General features: G+C 39.2%; 1 protein-coding gene and 1 long non-coding RNA gene across 31 annotated transcripts in view; one reads left to right on the forward strand and one right to left on the reverse strand.

The window, feature by feature from the left end:
• Positions 1-10,986, reverse strand: part of LOC137992207 (uncharacterized) — an 11,204-nt gene extending 218 nt beyond the window's left edge. Inside the window, exons 1-3 of the long non-coding RNA XR_011121657.1 lie at positions 10,144-10,986; positions 9,138-9,238; positions 1-338 (exon numbers count right to left, since the gene is read on the reverse strand). The exon at positions 1-338 is cut by the window's left edge and continues 218 nt beyond it. This is a non-coding gene — a long non-coding RNA (uncharacterized lncRNA). The remainder of the gene's footprint in view (positions 339-9,137; positions 9,239-10,143) is intronic.
• LOC137992201 (cartilage oligomeric matrix protein-like) overlaps positions 1-24,694 on the forward strand; it is an 80,104-nt gene that overhangs the window by 4,333 nt on the left and 51,077 nt on the right. For 3 of the 30 annotated variants that reach the window (XM_068837366.1, XM_068837385.1, XM_068837384.1), the window contains exons 1-2: positions 6,184-6,263; positions 18,702-18,776. The gene's annotated coding sequence lies outside the window, so the exon portion shown is untranslated. Of the gene's footprint in view, positions 1-4,958; positions 5,287-5,905; positions 6,045-6,148; positions 6,264-14,309; positions 14,458-15,523; positions 16,060-17,881; positions 18,280-18,391; positions 18,583-18,701; positions 18,777-22,817; positions 22,896-24,003; positions 24,130-24,694 lie in introns of those variants that run through there. The other 27 variants (XM_068837374.1, XM_068837358.1, XM_068837386.1 and 24 more) reach the window with 20 other exon arrangements.

Below are 24,694 nucleotides of genomic sequence, written 5' to 3' on the forward strand. Positions count from 1 at the left end.
ACTACTTACTCACTTACTTAATCTTCTTCGTGCGTGTCCGCACATAAGGCCGTTACCAGTGAACGGCATTGTTGCTTGTTGCTTCGCTACAGTAGTTTTACCACCTCATCTCCCTTTCAACTGGTCGTCTCCATGTCTCCTTTGGTCTTCCTCTCTTTCCTTTTCTATCTGGAGTCCAACGCACAGCCACCCGCGGGATGGCTATCAAGGACATTCTACAAATATGCCCAATCCATCTCTGCCTGCGTTGTTTTACTTCAAAATATCCTTGGTTAACAGAGGGAAAATAATCATGCTGCACCTGTGGCATGTATTTTATCCACATATTTTTCGGTACTCTGCAAAACAGCGATGCGAAAATCATCAAATTTGGGCTGTTTTGACGGCGACGTGAGCATTCCTTTCATTCTATATTTGCCACACATTGTACGACGTGAACGAGATAGCCTGAATCGAATCACGAAAGACTCTCCATAGTGCAAAGTTACTGTTTGCGGTGACGTTTTCGTCGACGTTGCCGTCGTAGATCTTAGCAGGGAACTTATGCAAGACAACGGTGACGGCAACGAGAACGTCGCAAATTTGCATATTTAGTGGCCAAAAACAATAGCTTTGCACGCACTGCACGTGCTTAAGTTTCGCACTTTTGGCCATTTCTTTGCCGTTGTCTACAAAACAACAACGTGAAATAGCCAACTTTGAGGTTTCATGAAGAACGTTAGCACTTGAGGATAAATTTTTATATTCTCCCCTAAGTTAAGCGCCGTTCCGACCAGTGTCATTTGGCTCTTTCACGTTGTAGTTTTGCTGACGACGGCAAAAATGGACAAAAGTGAAAAACGCACGTGCAGAGCGTGCGAAGCTATTGTTGTTGCCCACCAAATATGCTAATTTGTGACGTTCTTGTCCGAGCGTTCTTGTTGCCGTCGCCGTTGTCGTTGCTTAATCAACCTCCCAATTTCCGTTATTGCGATTATTTGTTTAGGACTGAAATTTAATAAATCGAAAGTGGGCTTTTATTACAATGACGGGAAATAATAGTTTCAGATAACGAACTAGTATCAAGCAGGAGCTCATTAAGAGGAGCCTCTATCTCCCATACTTGGCCTCGGAGTCAACCCTTTCCCGAGTAGATTTATTTATAGAACACATCCCTTGGGAGATTCAGCACGCTCACTTTTGTAAAAGCCAATCTGCCTTGGGACATTCAGCACGCCCACTGTTATAAAAGCCAATCAAAACAGAGCTATCTCAGCGTCAGGGGAATTATGATACTTTTCGCGGGAAAAACCTGTTCCTAAAAATAAATTTACTCGGGAAAGGGTTGACTCAAGGAATTAGAGGAGATAGAGGCTCCTCTTGATGAGCTCCTGCATCAAGCTATGTCTGATTATCGACCCACTGTAGTTGCAATGTGAACCTTGGTAGCAACTTACGTCAACATTTTTCGCAGAATGAGCATAAGCTAAAATGGACCGAATTTAAAGTGGAGATGAATAACTCGTGTAAAGCTCCGTGCAAATGGATGTAACAACTTCCAAACATTGTTGGGGAGTTGTTGGTTCTGCAGATGTTGGATGGTGTTGGCAGTTGTTGTGTGTATTATGGGAAGGATACTACCTATAAGACTTTGTAAACTTACAAAATTCGGTTGCCATCTTGTTTTCAACATGTTTTAATGCGTTATGGAGACCATAGCACGTACGTGGTCCCATTATTGTTGGAACAGCTGTCTGCTAGCATCTCTCACCGACAGGCTGGCAGACGAAGCACCGACGAGGAATTTTGGTCCATAATTTGATTTATAACAGACGAATTGATTTATAACAGACAAATTGATTTATAACAGACGAATTGTAGACGAAATATCCGTCTTAGACAAGTTATTAGGGAGCTTTAAGCCCTGGCCAAACGAAACGCAAGTCATCGCAAGTCGACGCAAGTTTTGTTACTTGCGCTGACTTGCATACCGTTTGGCCACCCACTTGCATTCACTTGCGAAGACTTGCGACGACTTGCGTTTGATTTGAACATGTTCAAATTTTGGACGCAAGTCCGCCCAACTTGCGTCTCGTTTGGCCACTCAACGCAAGTGGATGCAAGTTTTCGCAAGTCATTCGAACTTTTTTGGAGACCTTTTAGCCAATCTGATGCCGCTTTTTGAGCAGGAATCTCAAACTATTTCGCGCATTTCGCGCTTTCATTTTAACAAGATGGCTTCTGTCACGGAGCAAAATTCGGAAAACTTAAGCCCCGAAGAGCTAAAAGAAAACAAGGATAGGGAGTTAAAAAAACATAAGAAAAAGGAAAACCATAACAGGAGACCCAGTAGCGGTGAAAGTATTAGCAGCAGCTACAGTGAAAGTAGCAGCTCTTCCGAGTCTGAGCCTAGGAAAAAGAAAAAAAAAAACAAAAATTCTGCTACTTTTGCAAAGGACTTGCGCTCAACTTGCGTCTCGTTTGGCCACCCTATCGCAAGTGAACGCAAGTCTTCGCAAGTGAGAACTTGCGTCGACTTGCGATGACTTGCGTTTCGTTTGGCCAGGGCTTTAGCAACGACGACGGGAACGGCAACGAGAACGTCATGTAAAAACATAAATTCACGTTATTGCGATCACTTCGCGACTATTCCAAGCCTTTTAATATGACAAAGGTGTGGCAGTCCCTCAGGAATGAAACCGTTATGAGCAGCGCGTAATTTAGGAGGGGGGGGGGGGGGGGAAATTAAAATTTATCCTCAATTGTTGGCGTCCTCCATAAAACCTCAAACTTGGCTATTTCACGTTCTTGTTTTGCTGACGACGGCAAAGAAATGGACAAAAGTGAAAAACGCACGTGTAGAGCGTGCAAAGCTATTGTTTTTGCCTTCTAAATATGCAAATTTGTGACGTTCTCGTTGCCGTCACCGTTGTCGTTGCTTAAGCTCCCCGTTCTTTGATTGCACCTGACGTCACTGCAGCCATGTTTGTGGAAAGAACAAAAGCGAAAAAATTCTTTTGGGAATTTGACTCTATTATTATGCATTTTTCTATTGTTTTGACACCAACATGGCCGTCTTATCACGTGAGGGCAATCAAAGAATTCGTCTCCTGTGTAAATTCGTTCATTAATACAAAGACAGAATACCCCAACGAAAAGAAAACAAAATCTTAACTAAATACTTACTAGTCGTCCTAAATCAAATGCAAATATGATTTGTGAAAATAACACTCTTGCCCTTAGAAATATTAGTGTTTTTTAGCACAATAATCCTCGCAATATAGCAAGGGTTAGAACAGTTCAGCAAAATAAATGAAATGAAAACAAAATGAAAAAAAGCTGCCCACTCGGCTGTTCAGGCTATGGCCTTTTGAGGATTTTTTTTGCTAAACTAAAACGAAGGCTAGAAAGTTAAAGTGGCACTTTGGAATGTCATTTACAAAAACAGCACTTTGTTCGCAGTTCTTAATTAAAAGACCGTCTTATTCCAAGGCAACTAATAGGAGTGATTCTTTGTCGGTGGGAGTTTGGTATTAGAGAGCTTTAGATTCTAGGACGAGATTTGACTGCCCATTTTGAAAATACTTAGAAGATTTATAACCCGGACGATTAATCTTACTCTTTGTTAGCAGTGTAGGTTGCTCAGTTATCCTTATTGCTGGTAATCGAGCGTTTTTGCTAATCGAAAAATGCCAAAACCTCTACCTTGTTGTTGACTTGTTTTGACGCGACAACATTTTGCAAAACCTTGTACTAAAATGACGACGGTATCACGTTTTTCCCGCCAAAATGACGCTGGTTTTTCGCGCGCTCACTGTTGTTCTATGAGAAAATCTCGTAGTTGTTCTCGTCCTAGAATCTAAAGCTCTCTATTAGCTTGATAACGGTCGTGACCGAAAAGATGGAACCAAAATCAATTCCTTTTTTTGTTTTGTCTAAACTTTGTAAAGTGTGGCTTACGTCACACACAATCACCGAAAGAATGTAGAAACAAGGCGGAGAAGCAAGATTAGACGCCAGCGAAAAAGTCGTTTAACACTGAGAAGCATACGTTTTAAGCAAAGCCTAGCAGCTCGAACTCACTTCGACTTCGAGCCTTTCATTGAAACATCTGGAAATCATTGAACTCACGGTTGAAATCATTGAATTGAAGTTTTAATCACTTTAATTGGATCATTTATATTTGTTTCGGCTTTCTTTATATATACGGTTTATGCATTTATGTCTGGCTCGTGCGACAAAAGTTTTGTCGCACGAGCCAGACATAAATGCATAAACTGTATATAAAGAAAGCCGAAACAATTATAAATGATCTAATTATCAAAAAACTTTTATCGCCGAGCCAGACATAAATGCATAAACTGTATATAAAGAAAGCCGAAATCGAATCGAATTGATTTTGGTTCCATCTTTTCGGTCACGACCGTTATCAACAGCAAAAATCCGGAATTCGGAATTCGGAAATCAGAATTCACAATTCGCGACAACTACAACAACTTGTCCTCTGGATAAATCACTCCTTGTCCACTGGAGAACTCAATTGGTTTTGCTTGTGTTAATTAGTTTATCCGGTGGATAGCGTTATCCACCTTTTGAACAATCGAGGCCTCGTTTCTTGTGCATCCTGTTTCAAAGATTAATGATCATTAATCTTCAGTTAATCACAAGTTTAAAGCTCGAAAACGGTAATGTGGAATTCCTTTACTGATCAAATTATCGTCACATCACACACATGTTGATTCTGAGCAAAAGCGACCTTTGTCCAGACGATTTGCCATAAACTTGCAATTGAAAAACGTCGGGCCGACTTTTCTCACTGATTACGCAAATGCAATCCATTTCAATCTTGTCCATTTGTGTCCATCCATGCTTTTCTTCCTTTTGCTTTATTTCTTTTATGTTGTTCAACAGTTTTGAGGGGTTATTGTAATGTTTCGTTCTGCTTTTTGGGCATTTTGGATGTCATAAAATTACATCATTCGGAGGGGGCCACGGTATGTGAAAACTGCGAAAACACGGCGGAAAAACATTCTAACCCAAGCCGAACATATCATCAGTGGTCGACCTTGAAGCGCAATATTTATCTGTCTTTCGGCAGAATCTTCAAAACTTGCTTGTTTCCCGGCTTATTCAATGCTAGTGGGACGTCTCCAAAGAACTTATAACTTCGATAAACAATGTGAAATTTTCATATTCACTATATGTTCTTCCTTAACCTATAATCGACAGCTTCAGTCGGACCCCGTCACTTATGCATCACATCCTCCGGGCGCCTTGTTCCTTCAAAAGAGGCATTTTTGTACCAAGGTAGGTGAAAAAACAAGGAAAATGAATTGAACAAGTTTTAAGTTTCCTTTTATTGTAATGTGGACTGCTTCAGCTTTATGTTGCCATCACCATGCTTAAGTCTTTATGGTCAGATCCATTTTACAGTTTATATTTCCTCAGAGTTAAATACTTAAGTGTGGGGATTATAGCAGAGCGTACACGGAGTGGTTAAGCTGTTGTAGTTCGCGCGAATTGTGGATAATTCTGGTTTTCTGGTATCCGAATTCTGGATTCCGGCTTTTAGTGCTGCCCGCTTTTCGAGTACGACTTCATTAGTCATCAAGTCTTACTGTCAAGACAAAAGAAATCTGTTGATTTGCAATTGAAGCATTAATCTTTTAAAACCCTATACCAGAGTATATTTCTACTTCATACTGAATTTCCAAAGTGAGAATTAAAAACCTGTTCGCACTTCTTGAAAACTGTTATGTAACAACTTCCGAAGTTAGCTTGAAAGTTTAAGCGAACATTAAATAAATTAAAAGCGTTTTCTAAGTTTCTTGTGTTTTCTTATCTTACAGGAAATAAGGTTCACGTGTTCGAACTAAAAATACAGTAGGCGTTAGCTTTGAAGCCCGCGGGTATAATTCAGAAAGTTAGTCTGCTTTCGTTATCTTAATGTGTGCAGGGATGTGTTTAGGGCCTATTTCAGATAAAATATTTGTAGTTTTTCCCACGTCGAATATCTTGATTTACCTCAACAAACGGCCGATGATTTGTCCCAACTGAATGCCAAGGTAAAATATTGCTGGCATTTTAAAAGCGATTTTCGTGCGATAAAGAATCATTGTTACGTAGTCGGTAATTGCCCAATATCAGTATCTGTACATGTATATTGCCCAAGTACATTATCTAACATTGTTCATCGCACGTTAGATTCTACAGCTGAACGATCGCATCTGAAGCAACTACAAGAGGTGTAGGCTGACAAGAGAGGGGACTTAATGATTGTTTAAGTGAGTATCGATAGAACGAATGTATTGTTGACAGTTAACAACTGTATCTTCAGTTAATTTTAACACACCTGATTTGAGGACCACTTGTTGAAATCTACCACTCTTAAAAGGCTCGTTTCCCCTCCAATTTAGGAACTGTTTCCGAATATTCGAGTTCTCGTCGCATTGTGTCTGAATTGTTTGTACTGAGGTTTGTTCGTGGCAACTTCGTTAATGTTCACTACACACATTCAGTTACTGTTGCTTCTGTTTTCGAGTAGCTGACGAAAGACCCCAAATGCCAGGGAGCCTTAGTGAAAGATACATCTAAGAGATTCGTTTTATAGTTTACTTCCTATCAATTAAGTGATTACAGTTTTGCGTCTTTTTTCACTGGATTCGAAGCAAACAAAGTCGTGACATTCTGACGTTTTAACACCGGGAGTGGATGATTGCATTAACACTAAAGTACCATCACTGGAAGCCTTCGTAATCTGTCGAACGGAGAACAACAACATGTACTTCATTTATTAGAGCTTATATCTAATTTATCGCAACCATTGTTTACATTAGTGATTGTCTCGTCACGATAATCAATTGAATATTTACCCTATATCACCGCTAAACGACTTGACGAAGTACGACTGTGGAGTAGAGGATCTGGTCTGGGCCTGATGTCATTTTCGAAAACTATACATGAATCAGGAACGTTCAATCAAAATAACATTTGAAGTGGTTAATTGTAAAGTGGACAATCGATCTCATAGGATATGCGGGAAACGAAACCAAGTTAACAGAAAGCCGTTGAGCCGAAATACAACACAACGGCATTTTACAGCAAAGCATGTATGCTATTCTTTTCTGTATCACCGCCAGGTGGAACGGATTCGGTCAGAACAGCTCGACCTGTTGGAAAAAAGGGGCTGTACTAAATGGTCACTTTATTTTGACAAAAGGTGAAGTGTGTGTGTTTTAAATCATCGGGTCTATTAGTTGGCTTAGTTCTAAGGAAAAGGGGTTATTCAGTCTGAGCTTTACAAAGACAAAAGTTAGTAATTGTGCTTTCATAGCTTAGGAATGATACTGATTTGTTTTCCGCTTCGATGAATAGATAATTCTATCAGTATCTAAAATAGGTGGATTGTAATATTTGAGTGCCGAATGTTCGAAATTGGCCCAAAGCCTTATGCTGAAAACATTGTGGACCATTCATCGTTCATTTGTTGCATTACTAGTGGATACTTGAATCTATAATTACAAAAGGATATTTTTGCAAGCTTAAAAGACGTATTGCCCATTATCCATTGTGCGCTTGTTACCGACGGCGCAACTAGTCAGCAGATTGGCGCCTGAAACCGAATCATTTAAAGATAAATTGATTTATTCGGTTGAAAAAAAAAAACCGCACAAAACAAAAACCCAATTTATGGAAAATTTTGGTCTGAATTGTTTTCTCTTCATGAGATGTGTGCAGTTATTTTCAGGGAATATTCCGGTCTTTTTTTTTTGTTTTGCCGACGTTTGACTCAAAATCTCATTGAAACCGTCATTGTGCAAAAGTGTGAAGATGTTTCGACTATGGATATCTATGGTCATATTCGATATGTCGACGGTGTCGTCTTAATAATGTGTTTGAAACCCTTTTGTTCGTAACTGCTTTAATCAAACTCTGCTTTTAATGGTAAACGCAAATCCATTATTTCTAGACCTTTCTATTGTATCATCAGTTAAGTCATTAACCGCAATAATCTCAGTGCATTTTGAAAAGAAAGGCTTGGGTATATTCGAAATACGCACTCGCCATATCTCGCCAGATATGGATCACAATTGAAAAAGGCCGATGCTAACAAGATCCAAGTTAACAAACTCGTTTGTATTTATTTCGCGGGCGAAAGAAAAAAAATCAAATGAAATAGAGACTTTTATAATGAATTTGTTTGAATGGAAGCCACTTGAAACGAGGTCACGTGTGCAATTGACCTCAGTTTTTTTGACTGTCATTCGTTCTCCTGAATATTGGTCGCCGAATGATTTTGAAGAAAGTTTGCTGGCGTTGGCTACCAAAAGAGATCGAGGTCTGCCAGAAATATCGGTGAAGATTCGGCGAAACCGGCTCGCATCATGCATCTCAGTTAAACTAGTTCAGATGTTCAAATATACTTGCGGTAATTTAACGACAGTTCGCAGTTCGTGCGTGGAATTGAAGGGAGATTTTGATAGGTCTTGAGCACAGACAGAACAAACAGGACCCTCATCTGGAACCCCACTCGAGAGAAGAAACAAAACAGTTTGAGGATAAGAGCATGGTTTTAGTAAGCGCCCTTGAGTAGACTCTGAATACTCTAAAAAGGTATGAGTTGTGGTCAAAATAACGACACATCGTTTTACAGCGTAAATAGCCCCCTGAGAGGACATGTAATTTCAAGTATCATACGAAACCGAGAGAGATTGAAGAAAATAAAAGGGAACCGCGTAACACTGGCAACGAGAATTTGAGTGACCATTTCCGAGTTCACTTCAACTTCTCTTTTTTCCCGAATTGCTGAGGTTATTAGTTCTACTGACTTTTCGAGTGACTGTAAAGGTACAGTAATATACATGAGAAAGACCTGTGAATCAGCTTGACAGTGGTCGATACTAACTAACCCTCGTCCTTTGCGAGATTTCACGACAAAAAGTTCCCACAAGTTAACCCCTCTCAAATGGGCTTGGTATCTGCAATTTCGTGACGCCATCAGTACAGTCTGTTGACCAGAATCCGACCACTTCAGTTTAAAACTGATTTATGATAATTCTCCTTCCTTAGCCGCAAGAGCTGTGAAATTTGGCCCTCAAACAATAACTTTAAAAATTAGTTTGTAATATGTTGAAAACAAACTTTGCGTACGTTTTTACCTTCGTTTCCGTGGTGAAATCTGCATTTCTACAGATGTCGAATGCTGCCCAGAAATCCGACCACAGCAGAGATGTTTTTGTCTCCCTTTGCTCTTGAAGTACTTTGGAATTAGAATTTGGAAATATAAATCGGCTTTAAAGGAACCCAGCATCGTGAAAAGCTTTAGAATACCGTTTTGACTTCCGGTTCCGCTAGTTATGGAAAGCAACACACAGAAAATAATTCAGCAAGATAAATCAATGAAGAAAGTTTTAATTGAATTGTATCAGAAAAGCATTACACTACACACAGGTCAATTTTAAGTTATCGGTATAAAATTAATCATAAGCGCAGCTGCAGCTTATACAATGGTATTACACAGTCAACAAAAAACTGGTCGTATTCTGGGCATACTAAGTGGAAAATTTGTTGATGATTCTGGCCTCCATTATTCTAGAAACATTACATTTCAAGAAGAGGAAGAAGAAAGATGTTATAACTACTTGTACTCCTTGAGAAGTCTCACGGCAACTGTCGAAAGGTTCCTTCGAAAACATCGTTATTTACACACCTTTTCATCAACAGGGATCACTTTACTGCTCAGTGTAAAGCGAAAATATTATCAACGAAAATTTCACTCACCGAACAAAACGGCGCCCTCTGCAAACTATCCAAAAGGTCAAAGCCCACCAAAACTTGCATCTCAAAGCTTAAATGTTCAGGTTCCTTTCGGTATACTTCGTTTTCCAGAAACTAATAAGCGAGGGCGAGTTGCAAAAATTGAAATTATTTTAACTGGTCGGATCCTGGTGCCGGTCGGATACTGGACAACATATTGTATGCACCGTATGTTCTTTTGAATCGGAATATTCATATTTAACGGTCGGAATGCTGACCATTGATCGCTTTAGTTCAGCCTGACAGCTTCTCCTATGTGTACACGAAGCTGTGATAGAGTTTATAACGGATAAAAGAAGCGTCAAGGAAGCGAAAATGAACTAGAAGAGTAAAAAACAGAGCCCTTACCTGAAATTGGGAACGTGGCTGCAAGCTTCTGCCCATTCGCGCATAACCACAATTCCTTGCGTCTTTGACCACAATCCCTTGCGTTTCGAAGAAAAATGTGTTCTTCTCCCGATTAGAGAGCTGCCTCGTTCGTTCGCTTCAGGCTGACTCTCTGCGGTAGCAATAAGTGACATGCGCATAGTCATTCTCGTACCCAGAGCTAGCGCAGCTTCTGCTCAAGGGGCTCTGACGGTATCGAAGATGTCTCTTTTTGCATTGGTCGTGAAAAGAAGAAAGCGTTTGACACCAGGTATAAAAACGTGATTCTAAGCATCATTCAAACCTTTCCTTAGAATGCCAACGGCTAGTCGGAAAAAATATTGATGATGATTCGTCGAAATAAAAGATCATAATTTTTTACCTTTATGGTATTTAAAACCTCAGGCTAACCAATTAGTTTATTTCCTTTTTTGTACAAACAGTGAAAGCTTATCTTTGGTTTTAAAGATGGCTAAAATCTTCCCCAGTCGTTGAGACGTTTTCGTTTACAACACATGCCTCGGCATAAAAATGAAACAATATTGGCCAATATTGCGCAACGTTAGCAATATTGTGTGCAACCGTAAACAAATGTCCTACATTAATTTATCGAAGCAAAAACGTTCAGGGAAAACGTCATCCAACATGAGATGTTGAACGCTCCAATGCCAACCTCGTTCTCAGAATGATGTGCGATGTAAGACACACCGGTGACGTCATACCGCTACCCACTTCGCCCCTCAGGTTACTCCAATGCAAGAATCTTGTCGGCCACCAAAGAATGGACACAATTATTCAAACGTTCTGCCCTCATAAGACTTTTTTAGCTTGATGTTGATGCTTGCTAGAAGATTATAGGATGTCGTCATTATCTGATCATCTGTATATGCATTAAAATTCTGTGCCTAATAAGGTTTAGAGTGAAGAGCGATGGGATTTGTCTCGCGCTCTGCGAAAGAAATGCCGCCTTACCGAGCTCCGCAATGTGACTGTTTATAAATGCGTGCGTACAGCTAATCAAGCCCATATGAAAAGTCAACTGTATTTTAAGGTCACAAAATTCTTGGTTTGACGAAAATAGATCTCCTGAAGAGGCCAGACCGCGGCTTTTCCCAAAATTTTTTTTAGCAGAAAGGAATTTCCTTTTGCTGCGGCTCAAACCATTATATAATAGCTTAAAGTTGAAGTGGCTGGAATTTCCGGAAGATAAAGACTTCTTTGTGATAGCTATAGACGACTGCACACCATAAGCCAATATAAAGCCGTCTTATCTGAGTGACGACGTGGCTAAATTCGTCAGTAAAGAGAAGGGCAAAATGAGCTTAGTTCGCTAACCTCCTTTTGAAGCTGTATGAAGTACTTGCTCCAACACAGTCTGCTTCGATAGATTGGATATTAATTGGGCCAGTTAATTAAAGTAAGTTATTGCGATTTCCTTTTGGCAGGAGCGGCTGCGTCGAATTTCTCGGTATCCACCAATTCACCTCATATATTCTGTTTACTTGCACGGTATCTCATGGCATCAGCAGATAAAACCACTACTTCCAATGAATTTGTTTCGTCATTTAGCATGTAAGGTCCAAGGTCTATTAAAGGACCGTGCCAAAGAACTCAACAACTCCCAAACATCGTTGGGAATTGTTGACCAACAATGCTGCGTCTGTTTGCCCGAGGCTAAAAGTTTGACCAGTTTCAAACTTCGTGCAACAACTGCTTACGACACGCAACAACACGCAACTTTGTGTGCAAACACGCAACAACACGCAACAACACGCAACTTTGTGTGCAAACACGCAACAACACGGAACAACACGCAACTTTGCGTGCAAACGGACGCAAGATGCAACACCCAACAATGTTGGGAGTAATTACATAGCTGCATCAAAATCCAATATTGCCAACAGGTCTATTTTGTTATTAATTTTTACCAACTGTCCAAATTTAAAATAAATAGGATAGTTTTTGCTGGAATGTCAACTTCAGCCTTGAACAAACCGTCCAATTTGAGAAAAATCTGGATACTTTCCATCAACCAATCAAATGTCAAGATAAATAAAAGAACCGAGTATTGGCCAATCGGGTTGCAGCTATTAGGGAGCTTATTAAAGCACGCGACGTTGGGGCGCCACAGAACGGACACCGGAAGTGAACATTTAGCTGGCCAGGACAGTGGTTTCTCTCGGATTTTTAAACTAATCGTCTCTAACATTGAGAAAAAACCGTTTTTGGAAGCTATATGATTAATAGGTAACACATACGGGTCCATTTGGAAATAACTGGATTCAAAAATATTCTCGGACTGCCAAATTGGACGAGGTTGTACCAGAATTTTTCTCATCCAATCATTTCCAATTTGGACAGCATGCGAGTAGTCCAAAAGCATATACTAATTGTTGACCAACAATGTTGCGTCATGGTCTGTACGGGGTTTATGTTTTTAACCACGACTGTCTTACAGTTGAATGCCTGTGAGTCCAAACTGTCTCAATTAAAATGAATGAAAGCGATGACCAACTTGAAAAACACTGCGAGTGAAGTTTTTGATTGTTTTTTTTTTTTAGTCAAAGGTCCCCTCCACACGTATCCGGAATTTTTGTAGCGAATACGACTTGCGTCCACATGTATCCGACGAATTTGGTAGCTGTTTACGGTCTCCGAAGTGGAAATTTTTGAAAAGTTAAGTATTTTGGGCAATAGCCGATACAACGTAGATTTGATTTTCGTGAAATTTTTGAATACGTTGCGAAGTCGCGGTTACGTGTGGACGGTGGTATCCGCAAATTTTCGAATACGCTGGCTTAACACTATCGGATCCAGTCTTTCCCGGTTGACATAAATTGTCACGTGCAACTCGTTAACAAAACAGAAAAATGGTGCCAACATACGATTTTGCGCATGCTCAGCAAGCAAAATGTTTGTCAAAAGCACTGGGCACAAGAGTGTGTCCGGATGCGTGTGGACAGTGAAAAAGATTGAATTACGCTCCTCGTGGACGCGGATATTTTTGAATAAAAAAAGCAAAAAACAAATTGAGGATGCAAAATTGTCCAGATACGTGTTGACGCGGGGCCAAAGAATTCACTGAGGGCAGAACTTTCATACATTTTTGAGCTAATTGAATCCAAACGGAAGTCGGCATCATTAAGTCAAAGGTAATAAAGTTAACAACTTGTCTGTTGGTCTTTGGTGTAAACTGCACTCGAATTGGATGATTCAAGAAAAGTGCAAAAGTCTTGTTTAAAAATTGAAATTGTGTATCACACAAAACTCGTTCCGCCGTTTTCATGGCAAAACTCAGAAATTGCTAATTAATTTCTTTTAAATGTCTTTACTACTGCTAATTTTGTTGATTCCTGGTGTTGCTGCAGGATTGCCAAAAAATATCACTAATAGCATTGCTGATTAACGGTTCAAGGGTCCAGTGCTTCATTGATTTGTTCTTTTTATGTCACGAGCTAAATTTATCTTCGACTGACCGAGAGAAAACAGTTTACTTTAATTAACACAGGCAACTTTGAAAACGATGAATTGTCTACCGGAAGTGTGTGGTGATCGAAGAAAGTGGCTTACGCTTTCTGACTACGACAAAACTGAACTACTCTGAATACTACGCCAAGGATTACTGATCCCCGAGTTGATTTATTGAACTGATTGGAATGACCTGATATATACGCAAGGATGAAAGTCTCAAGTCTGGTGGATGAAAATAATTTTTTAATAGGGATTAGTTAAAAGTCTGCCCGGAAAATGAATTATCTTGTAGTTCACTAAGAAGAGTTTTGAAGAAAAGTTTCGTTAATTCTGAGCGATGGTTTCTGGGGACGACTTAAAATTATCTTTTTAAGGGTTATGCTGGTAGAATCCCAAACCCCTAGGCCTGGGCCTTGCAAAATCACCGATCTCTCAAGTTGGTTCTGTTGAGCAAGTGACGCTTGTTCCCTCGACGCTGCCACTATCGTTGCGTAAACCTCCTTTACACAGAGTCTGTTCCGCGGTTCTCACTGTAGAGTTTGATGGGAAGGACTTGTAAAGGCCTGGTTCACATTTGAACCCAAACACAAAATGACCATCCACGCAGCCCACGTACTGAAAGATAAGGCCGTCCCCTATTTTCTCCGTTTACCCGGCATCGAAGTTTGGGTCGCAGTGAAACAAAACTGAGAAACAAACAGAAGCAATCTAACTAAAAAAAGTTTCAAGCTGCAGAAAGGTAAGAGTCGAATCGAGTGACGAGGAGCCCGGCAGAAACGAGTATAGAGTTGGCGAACCTCTCCCGTGGACGGACCGTGGTCTGGCGTAAGTTGAAACTGAAAATATGTACTGGTAACGTTAACCAGAGTTTAAACTAAAACGCCTTCATCGTGTCTTTTTTTCTTTTTGAGTTTTTTCCAACTTCTTGAGTTAAATATGGGTCGGTAGGTCCAATACCGAAGCACTGGCTTCGGTCCTAACTTTTCGATTGTTAAGTATTGTGGAATAGAGGTACCATTTAGGCTTACGTCGTACGATAAAAATGTTCCATAATGTTAGACTATATTCTGAACACCTAGCCATTGAACTGATATAGCTCCAATCGGTTGACTCGGTAAGATCAAATGAAGAGTCGATGAGACTGAAACCATGGCTATATCAACTGCACGAGGTCAGACAAACAGAAACTTCGTACGTGATTCCTCAATCCCTGGCCGATGCCTTTTTTCTTTTTTTTTGGAGAATTTCCAACTTGAAGAAAAACGCCCCCTCAAATCTTGGATCTCGCGTCTTGTGTTATAATTAGTATAATTGTTTACCTTTGGAAAATTCTGGTCGCTGAAAACCGAAAAGCTGCTCCAAAAAATTCCAAATATGTCGGTCGAAAGTAGACCAAGCCAGTCACCTCTTCTCAATCCATAAGGATCTATAAACGAAGTGTCAGAAGATGATGCAATTGTTTGATATTAGATCCCTCATCATGACACGGCAGAACTGGCAATTTCGGTGATGTAGTTTGTTGAAAAATGAAGTCCCGTGATCCGATTAATCTGTCTTCCGAGACAGTTACATACGAAACATAATATACTTTTCAGTGTACAGTAATACTTAACCGTTAAACCTTGCCGATGCAAGAGCTCAACGAGCTAGCAACTGACTTTAGATTACGATTTGTAATATTGTTTAACATCGATAATGCACATTTACAACAGAAGAATGTGCCATGTGATTTTTTGCAAATTAACGAGAATAACACATCCCATCAGGAAAGATGTAACATTAATTCTTCCATAGTCATAGGTATACAGTCACTTGCTTTCTTTCAAAATTAAGCACGAAAGCTTTGTTTTATCTATGGTTGCCAGACAAACGTGGCCGAAAATAAACTATTAAGTACCTCATCAGTTGCGGAAGATAACAACAGAGATAAAATGTCTTAAAACGGACAAAGTTAAGTGATCCGCAAATTCTTCGCTCGTTCTTGAATGTTCGCGGGAACGACATGTGAGTCGAGCTGTGAATTTCACGAGAAATCGTTGAAGAACTGGTATTCTAAATTGAAAGATCGAGCAGCGTTTCAGAGTTACGCAGCGTTGACTGAACAAAAAAGGTATCTTTAATTCTGGGAGTATACAGCCGGACATTACAAGTTATCAGTTGACGTGGTGGACAACTGCGAATTCAATGATATGCGGGGTCTTAATTGACCGGATGTAACTCTCTTGCTGCTTCCCACAAGTGCAGAAGTTCTTCGACAACACTGAAGCTGGTTTTAAAGTGTGCTTGTTCTTACGTTGTATGCACTCGATTTTTGCCCACTTTGGGGCTTATTCCGCTTTAAATCACTGGAGCACTTTGTTCATTAATCTCGGAGTGAAGCCTATAAGCTGAAGTGTTCGTTTCAGAGCGACTGTATATAATTTGAAGGTAAGTTTTCAATCGAATTCTGCCGAATTGTGAGTCATTGCATTGTCTTTGGTTCTGCCGCGGTTTTACTTATGCTTTTCGACATTCAGTGAAGGTTGTAACAGGCAATTACGAACCAGAGATACATTTACATGTACATTGAAATGTAGGCTCTTCCGTCACAGTCTTCTTTGCGAGTGAAACCATCCCTTGTGGCGGCTTTCGACTCTAGCATACATAATTTAAACTGTAAAAATTACTCTATGTATATCACTCGGCGAATTACACAGAACTGAATTAAAGCCTCGATAGTTTTTTTTACAAAAATCATTCTCAGAAGATCACTAATTCAGTTTGAAGAGAGACATTTCTATTAAATGCGTCTAATCATGAGCAGTTTGTGAATTAACAAGTGTATCACTAATGGTATGAGAACTTTCAGGAAGCCTTTTAGTTTACACTCCACATAAACAGACCTCACAATAATGACGGTCTCAATCGACTAAAGAAAATATGATCTATCATGTATTGATAACTGATTGAGGAAGCCGTTTTCCATGTGTTTCCTCAAAAATACGAAAACCTACTCTTGGAAACACGTGGCAAAACGAAAAAAAAAGAATCACATGTCTTCGTCTTCTTTCAGTTGTTAAAAAATCATAGCCTCCTGGAAAAAAGATAAACAAAACGATGATTTCGCGAGTTCAGAACATAATCTGTGTCGAGAAACACGTGGGTGGAAAAATAATCGGCTATCGTCTTAGAATCGCCGCCCTCCCTTTTCCCTATGAATTCTACACTGATAAGATTCCACAAAAATGTAACATTATACACGTAGTCATCTCTCAAGTTTGTGAATGCAGTTCTTTTTTGTCACGATTTCTTGTGAATCAACGCTTCGTCTTTTCAGAAACCTGAACCCTTTTGATATGAACTGTGCGTAGCATCTAATGATGCAACTCAGTGAAATCTGAGCAAGGGCTCTTTGTATGAACTTTGTATGTAACGAAGCCGTAAGATTACCTGGCAACCTAACCTAACAAAACCTTTTAAAATTTTAGGACAGACTCTTAAAGACATCGAGTATTGTTAGAACTAACAAATTTTGTAGAGTAACTTGTGTAGTAAACGTTTGGAAGAAAAAGACTGCTTCAAATGAAACATTCAGCTTTTTCCGATGTATTCTTCGCCCACACTGCATTTGCCATGTCTTGTTGGTTAAGTGTTGGTAATCATCGAGTATATTTTTTCAAAAACGAACACAATTGGGCTAGTGCAATGATTTGTAGTCGTTGAAAAAATCGTTGAAAAAAGTCGTGATCAATCTGAAGAAACCTCACACATCTTGACACAAACATTGCGCCATCCGGGGATTTCATTTGATTGGCCATTTGAGAGTCACGTCTTTTTGCACTTGGTCACTTGTTTTCTGCACTGTTTTATCTGGAACTGCATTTCTCTTAGCCAATCAAACTAAAGAATGTTTTCCGTGCATATTATTAGTTCCGAAATAAGAGATACACAACTGTGCTTTTTTCTCGTGGGGAAAAAGGTGCCGGATTAATAAAAACTCCTTCGATATTTCAGTTAAACAAACATTATTTCAACAGTCTTTTCCGGTGATGACTGAAAAGTAGTCGAAATAGATTGAAGTTTTGGCTTTATTAAGGGAAACTTGTGGAACAATAGTTTTCACTTTGTAATCTGGGTGATAAGTTTCAAGAATACATGGCGTGATTTCTATATAAGCGTTCGGCCAATGGCTTGGCGCGTGCTACAAATTTAAATTTATTTCGGTCTCGGATTATAATCTTTCCTGAGGGTCAAACGGAGATCTCAAAATAAACTTTCTCCACTCAACATATAAGCAGAAACATTTAACTGAGAGGCTCTTTTACATGAATGTAAATCATTGATGGCCGAATATTGCAAGTGTGGACGAGAGCTTGTATATAACTCGTTTGCGCGATTCCCAAACGGTGGTTTTGTGTTTGTTGACCGTTTTGGCAACACACACAGCTGATAGAGAAGATAAAGCAAGCAAATTGATGAAGCACAGTTGCTTGACTCTAGACTTCGCTGGGAATCAACAATTGCGTCGATGAGATTCTTTCCATGATTATTTAATTCGAGGAGTATAACTTAAGTGGGGTCTCGTGTAAAAAGCGAAGTGAATATCCACGCCTGGTTATCGATATTTGTGTTTGAAAACTTTTGTCTTTGTGTAAAAGACCGCTATTGGTAAGTTCGGTGTTAAGTCGTTGTTATATTTTTACAGTCCAGTTGATATTGTTAATGTTGCAGGGCCCTGTTTCCTATTAAGGACTCTGTTAAAACTCGCCGGCACTTTGGACGGCAACTCTGTCGATAGATTTAATCTTTAAACCCGCCAGCGCTTTATCGTATCCGGTGGCGTGATGTTTCCGAGCTCTCGTTGATTTATCAATGCATTTTGCACGGTTGTCGAAGAGCTGGGCCCTTTTTTTCCTCGATCGTGAAGTATTCTACCACCAAAGCCTTCGTCCAGTGTTCAAAGGCTCGCATGTAATTGCCTGGTTAATTAATGGAGTTTAAGCGTTCATACCTTTGAACTATCAAATTTCCTCTTTTATCAGATAGAGGCGTTGAAGAGTTAAGTTTGATTTTGTCGTATTTTTTTCCAGGTCAGTTCTTTCTGCATACACTCGTCAACGGAAAATAATCTTGCGGGCTGGAAAGGATTTTGCCACTCCAGATTTGTAAGTTTATGCTTTAAAGTAATATATCTAATTACTTTACTGGGAAAATATACGTCAAATGGCCTTCTTAAGTAAATTGTTATCGTTGATTTACAGCTTCGATTCTTCAAACACATATGTCTTCGTTAAAATGGTCAAGCTTTTATTTGTTTAGAGGGGATATTTGACCTTTCATGAATTTAGCTCTTACGAACCACAAGCAACCAGTTAGATAGAATGAAGGTGAAAAAAACCCCAAAAAGAACAAGCGTTTGTTTGTAATTGTTTCTCCATGATACCATATCATAGTCTGAGTAAACCCTTTGTTTGCGACATTGCTCAACACGACTGTGCTACGACTGAAAAAACAAGGTACCAACTTTTTCTTGCCTGAAATATCGGGTGAAACTTAGAGTAACGAAACGTTAACATTTTGCGTGTCATATGAAATACTTTCAATCTATCAGCGGATACTTTGAATTTGCGGGAATTGCGGCCCACGACACAGGGAGTCAGGAACAACGTATGTTTGAAAAGTTACACCCCATTGCGTTTTTAACGTCTGCAGCACTTAACGTTTCTGGGTCGCAGCGAGTGGACGTACAAAGCTAAAGGAAGGGAATGAACTGAGTACGAAACGTACGAAAGACAAGTATATCGTGAGAATGCGAGCTGTACCGATTCGTGTTTTCATATTCTTAGGCAGCAAGATTATAGACGTCCTTGTACGCGGCGTTAGCTGCTTTTTGTTCACTTAAAACAAACAATTCAAATACCTTTAGGCGAAAGTCAAGTATTGTAAACGATATCACGTTAGTGTGAAGTTTCAGGCATATGAAATAAAAAGCATGTTAATACCATGTCAATAAGCGACGGCGTCACTCGAGGTTTCATCAGCCTCGATATTGGTTGTTTCTGCAGAGTCTTTACAGTTCTCTTGAAATTATATTTGTTTATATCGTGCTGGTGCTATTCCGTGTTTTCTATCATAAAACCGTGAAAACAGTGAATATGCCAAGGAGTTTACTTTAAGCAGTTCCTGGTGTTTTTTTGCAAGACAACAAACTGATATTGTTTTGCTTTGAGTCGGTGCACTTGGATATTTGGCTTCCAGAATACGGACTTGTAAGACAGGAAAAAAACAAGAGGCTCTACATATGGCCTAGAGATTTTTTAGTGTAGTATATTGGCCCAGTTGCTCGAATCAAAGCCTAGCTAGATAACTGACTAACTTTATCTATCCCAAAGGCGAATTCTCTGTCTGTAACCAGTAGTTTCTGTTACATATTATCATATGTTGTCAATTGAATATATGCACTATCAGCACTAATGCAAGATCTATCGAATATGTTTATCAGAGCTGGTACCAGCCGAACTGATCTTGTTTTCATGATTTCGTTGTAACAAACACTAATCCTTCACGGATACGACCCACGGAGGGAGTTCATCGCTTCTTAGTGAGTTATCACACTTGTCGCTCCTTTTTCAAGTTCCTGGCTAATTCGCGTTTTTCCGAGATGTGTATCCTATTACGAGTTTATTCCCTCAATCTTCTTCTTTTAATCCGTCCATCGAGTGAGAACTTTAAAATGATTGAATCTGCAGTGACACATGCACGAATACCACAGTAGAAAAACAATCGCCAACTTTCGTTCAATTCGAGTTTGTCAAATATTTTTGCAATGGTTGTAGAGATAATGGCGGGATCCGGTTGATTCATTCGTTTATGCACATGTGAAGACATTCTAAATTGAATATTTGAGCTGAAGCGAAGTTGCGCGAACTTAATGCAAGACTAATTATGGAATGTGGAAAGTGGGTGGAATAACAAAGATTTCTTTCTTGAGCTGTGGGGCTCTTTTATTTGAAAAACAAGTCGTTTTTTCAGTGGTAGACCAAGAGAAGAAAGGCAACCGCAATATAAAGTCAGCCATAATTTTTTTTCACTGAGTCTATGTAGCTTCCTCTCCTAAAGAAATCGGGGAGAGAGTCGGCTTTGTTTTGGGGGAGGAGTGAGTCCATGACACTTGCGCCACACTGTAATAATTGAAATATTATATATTAGTCCGTTTGCAGAAAACTGCGCTGATACTTTGGGTACGAAACGCAAAAGTAACGAGCGCTTTGTGGATGAATTGTGTTTCGGCTAAAGGGTTCTTCTTGGTTTTTTGCCCTTTTCTATGAAATCAAACGCCATCTTTATCTACCGATGTTCTTCTATAAGAAATTAAGCTGTTCAAGTCCATTTATGAGGTTGAATTCTCGCCTATTAGCGCTTTCAATTAGATTCGACTACCAACCACGCTTTCAAGAAATTCTTAATTCCCGCTTGTTACAAGCTAAGACGAGTGAAACATGATACGCTAAAACGGTAATTTTTTTCCGGAATATTTTTAATGGTCTGTTTGCCATAACAGAATGCATGTATGTATGTAATCTCAGCATTTTCAAGTGAAATTTGGCATTTATGTGCCATTCAATTTATGGCTTTCCATTTTATGTTCATGCATCCCATGATAAGGTATGACATTTATCAGGGCACCTGAAGATAATTTTTTTCGTTTTCGTAACGTTATTCCGTCAAAAGAGATACATTAAAAAAGAAAAAAATAAGCAGGCATGATATCCAAAGCGTTTGTAGATTTTTCTGGAAGGTTTGAAGAGTACTTGAAAGTGCGTGCAGCAATGAGCGAAATTCTTGGCAGAGTGTCGAGTGCTAAAACGAGAGAGATTATCCACTGTAATCCGGATACTGGAAGTTATGGCCATTTTCGGTATCTTGTCATTACCGTCACCTCATACACTTCTCATAAACTGCATTCTGCAATAATTATGTTCTTGACACCAAGGTCCTTTAGGGTATTGTATTTTAATACCAGAGCACGTTTTGCGGGTTTTTTATCTGGTCACGCTGAAAGTGATTAGCTTAAAATCACGCGCTCCATTCCCCACCAATTACAGGGCAAAGCAAAAATCAACGATTTGTAATTACAGCGGCGATTGCACGTCTCTGGAATGTGTCATTTTGGGCTCCCTGAATTGATTGCTTTATCCTCTGCTTTTCCTGGCCAAAGGAACTATTCCGGTAAAAATTATTTATTATATAGACATGTAATTTTTTGCGGTCATCTTAATCTGCCTTTGGTGCCAAATTCGTATTTCCAATAATAATATTCTTGGCTCAGAAAACCCTAAAGTACACAACCGTTTTGAACTGGATAAAAAGAGTTATCTGGCTGATTTTTTACAGTAGCCTTTTAAAACGTTAAATAAACAACCAATTTATTCAAAGATAATCATATAATCCTCCATATTTCCTACCGCGCCTTCTTTTTTTTTGTTGAAAGATCTTTCATAGTCTGCCGCAAACTAAACAAGTTATGGCAGAAGCAGAGGGAAAGACGCTCGATTAAAGCAACAGAGAATAAGAGGGTCATTTGGTCATTAGTTAATGGAGAATTCATTGCCTTATTTGGTTAAGAAAGAACGAAGTCGCGTCTCCTAGCTTGTTTAATAAAAAGCAGTATTAAATCCTGATTGTTTTGTCATTAAAAACAAATGGCAATTTGAAGGTTAAATCGATAGACCAATGCATTGGGATAAAAACTAAGTTGTAGTGGAGGTACTCCATATTTCCCGTTTGATATGCGAGGGAATGTAAAAAAGTTACATACTCTTCCGTTGCCAGGCCCTTCTTGCAGAAATTCTCGTGGTTTCACACTTTGAAAACGGAATATTTCTATTTGGGTGAATTTCGTCTGGTCGATTCTGGCACTATATTTAGAAAGTTGATTGTCACCGTATTCGTGATTTCCCAGAAAATGGTATAATCACAGACTTGGTTCTGGATTACCCTCGCGTTAAAAGAGTGTTCCTCATCCACGCCATTTAGCAGAAAATACATAATTTTTTTGCACTTTGCGTACGTGCGTACATTCGCAAACACGATTACTTTCCCTTAATTAATGCTAAATATGTTGGTTTGAATGTACACATTTCTCACATCCTAAACATAATTGCGTCATTTTTAATCATTACGAGCTCAATATATTTTAATTTTAGATGGTTAAATACCATAGAGCAGAGGTTAGCATTTTCTCCGAGGGAAGGCACGTTCACTCGTCGCATTGTATAGGCCAGGTGAAGTACAGTGATCGTAACTATATTATACAACATAACGTTGCATGTTAAACGGTTTTGCCTTAAGTTAGAAGTCTGGTTCATCGCAGAAGCTACACAGAACAAGAATAGTTGAAGCTCTTAATTAAGTTCTGACCAGTATTTCAACATGATTTCTGATTACCAATTATCACATGCCTTCCGCTCAAACTTATCCTCCGTTTTAGAGTTCTCTGGACGATGACACAAAATCGATCTCTTTTTAACAGTAGCTAATTTCTGATCCTGTATTTTCATCAAATTTAATTTAAACTAACTGCCAAGTTTTGTGATTATCATATCATATACCTTCCGCTCAAACTGATGCTCTGTTTTTAAAGTTCACAGATCGATCACAAAATTGATCTCCTTCTAAATCGATGGACTGTTCCTATAAGCCAGCGAAATTCACGAAATACAGTTGCAGTTCTGTTGGTTAAAAACTCAAGGGATATTAAGAAATATGTGAAATGTGATTATTCATTTAACCAATCGTTTTATTGGCGAGAAGAGAGCGGATGATGTTATCAATTAGCATTGCCGACTGAAAAGATGTGGGAGTTTAAGGCTAAATTAATTGGCTCTGTCTCTTGCATAATTCTAGCACGTCACTTTAAGGCTCGAGGTCTTAGCATATTATGTCTTCATCACATAAGTGCTGCATATTAGTGCTTCATAAGATTAATTTTCGTATATTGTCGAGCTAAAACGACGAGATTATACCATCCCAAATTAAATTTATTTAAATTGACTAGATTCTATTTTAGCGTTTTATTGGCTTCCAAGTGGCATACAGCTCTGTTTTTATTTCCAAGAACGTCCAATTTTGCTGAGGCTGAATGATATTTTCTAGGCAATTTGAGCCTGAAATCCTTCTAAACATGTTCTTATAGTTGTGTGGTACACTAAGTTCACCTTGGGAGTTGTTGGTCCGGCGATATATCACGCGATAAGAAAACCACATTGTTAATCGGTTTAAAAGACGTCCTTAAGTATTTGAGTTAATTTTCTAGTTAGACGACAGTATTACCTTTATATTTACTACTCACTAAAACAAAAAAACAAACAAAAATGAGCAAAATAAGACGTTCTTAACTGGCTCTCGTGCCGCGTAGGTTCTACGTATGTTCTTAGTATGTTCTTAGAATTTTTGGTTTATCTCAGCCTAAACTTTGTTATAAAAAAGAGTGTTTATGTAAAATTTGTGACATCGCAGGTAAGTATTCGCCCCTTTTTCTTCTACGTGCCTGTGAAATTTTCACTCGATTTATTGATTAGATAGCGTGTTACGTAACTGTTTCAGTCAAGAGAAATTCAGTCTTAAAATATCATTGGGATGGAAATGTTTCAGTTATAAACGAAGTCAATTCAATAGACCACAACGCGGCTTCTGTTGTCTTAAGCTCGAGTGTTTCACTGACCACGTTCTTGTCAGTTACTGCCGGAGTTTAAGACGTCAACGAAAAAATTCATTCTGAGCTTGACGCTATTTTTTATTTGATTTTAAAAGTCGAAAGGAAACTGAATAATCATTTGCAGAAAATACAAGCTGGCGATTGGTCATGAACCATGGCTCCTGTGTCTGTGGGCTGAGAGTTACACCTGCTACAGTCGGCTCAATTTCGCTAAAGGGTTTTTGTCCGGGTTCTCCGGTTTTCTGTCCTCCTTCATCAAAGTCGACTCTCTACTAATTTATACGTTTGGCTGTGTTGCTGTGCTCTGACATCAGACATGGACCGTGTCTTAGGTTGCTGCCAGATGTGTGCCTCACCTTTTAGCCC

This window comes from Montipora foliosa, chromosome 2 (assembly GCF_036669935.1).
Source record: "Montipora foliosa isolate CH-2021 chromosome 2, ASM3666993v2, whole genome shotgun sequence".
Taxonomy (NCBI): Eukaryota; Metazoa; Cnidaria; class Anthozoa; order Scleractinia; family Acroporidae; genus Montipora; species Montipora foliosa.